The sequence below is a fragment of the Limulus polyphemus genome, unplaced genomic scaffold (assembly GCF_000517525.1).
Source record: "Limulus polyphemus unplaced genomic scaffold, Limulus_polyphemus-2.1.2 Scaffold7514, whole genome shotgun sequence".
Taxonomy (NCBI): Eukaryota; Metazoa; Arthropoda; class Merostomata; order Xiphosura; family Limulidae; genus Limulus; species Limulus polyphemus.
In genome coordinates, this window is record NW_013673124.1 from 37,517 (window position 1) to 39,637 (window position 2,121).

Consider the following 2,121-nt stretch of genomic DNA (forward strand, 5'->3'; position numbering starts at 1 on the left):
GTTGCATGTTTTTGATGTAATACTGCTGTAAAAGTTGCACATTTAGTGAATGTAATAATACTGTAAACGTTGCATGTTTTTGATGTAATACTGCTGTAAAAGTTGCACATTTAGTGAATGTAATAATACTGTAAAAGTTTCATGTTTTTGATGTAATACTGCTGTAAAAGTTCACATGTAGTAGGCATAATACTGTCATAAAAGCTGCACATGTTACATGTAGTGAATGTAATACTTCTGTAAAACAATTTGCTGCAGCAGTGTAAGTTAATCTGTCATTTTTAAAGATTTGTATCTAGAATGTGTTAATTGTTTCTGTATAACTTGGTTGAAGTTTAAATGTCATGACCTTTCTGTTACATTCAAAGTTTAGTTCAGCAACTTTATTATAAGAGTATGTCAATAAATTTGGCATGAAAACATAGTTTATAATACAAATTTTCAATTATGTAAGTTTTAACTTCAGACATAAATATTTAAGTAAATTCTTAGTCTTCATTTTGCTGTTGTGCATGATGTATCTGATTTATAACTTCTGAAATAGACTGATGCAGCTTTCAAACTCCAACTTTATTTATTTGTTTTGATATCAGAATAATTATCAAACCAACAGAAAAGCTCCTCCCTTTTCTCACAGACTTTCTAAATTGCTTGCTAATCAACTTTACATGGCTAATGGATACGTTTATAACCAGTAGAAAGAACAGATTCTCATATATATCAAACTTACAACCTTCCTTTTGAATTTGGGGAAAATATTCTTTCTATAGAAATATTGTCATGTGATCATTGTGTTAGAGCTCTGATTGGCTAACAGGATGTTTTGAACCTATTTGTAACTTATGAAGAAAAGCAGGTAAATTATAGTAGTTATGGGATGTTTTATTCTAATATCATGTTTTTTGTGTTCTAAAATGCATATCTGAAAACTACATGAAACAAATGTGTAAAGTACACTAAGGTTTACAGGCAGTTACAGGGTGAATGTAAAGATAGTAGGGTGTTTACATAAAGTCAGTAGGAAACAGCTTATGGGCTCCTGCTGTGATTTATTGCTTTTGATAGGGTCCATGGTTCAAAACACAGATAATAAAACCATAAAGTTAAAAGAAAACAGATGTGAAAAGATTAATGGTTGAAATTGTGAAGAAAAATAATTTGAAAAATATTGATGCCTGATGCACTGAAAAAAGAAATAAGGTATTATTAATTTTATTTCATATTTTTCAGCTTTTCATTTCACTGTACATAAATGGTCACACTGCAGTTAGTGGTAGGATGGAGAAAATAAGAGACAAAATCTAAAGTTTTATCAAAACAAAAACTTTCAGTATTCATTTAAGAGGTTTTAGAGGTTATGCAAATGAAATATGAAATCTGTGAAATGAAAATCAGTATTTTTATACTTATCATGAAAATCACCTTGCACTCAGATTGACTCAGTAAATGCTTCATAAGTTTACATACAAATCTTTAGTAAAATTCTTTATTAAAAATCTGATTTTTTTTTAACAGCAGACTTGTATTGCTAGGTAAAAGCTTGCCAAATTTCATGAATATACATTCAGAGTTACAGTATGTATTGTATCTTAGTTAGAAGGTAGTTCGAACCAAACAACTTCATACTGTAAGGATTAATCCAGATTTTATAGAGAAGCATAGATAGAGTTTCTGAAAGTTGGAATCTTTACAGTTACAGTATGTATTGTATCTTAGTTAGAAGGTAGTTCGAACCAAACAACTTCGTACTGTAAGGATTAATCCAGATTTTATAGAGAAGCATAGATAGAGTTTCTGAAAGTTGGAATCTTTACAGTTACAGTATGTATTGTATCTTAGTCAGAAGGTAGTTCGAACCAAACAACTTCATACTGTAAGGATTAATCCAGATTTTATAGAGAAGCATAGATAGAGTTTCTGAAAGTTGGAATCCGTTACAAGTACAATGTAATTAAAATGTAATTATTCAAGTACTTCATCTTGATAATTTTTGTGTTGTATCTTACTAACTTGAGTTGGTAAGAACTGTAACTGTATATTATCAGAATGAAGTAGCTTCATTCTTGGCCAAAGTTTGTTAATAAAACAGATGATGTTATTACACACATCTACTAATCAATG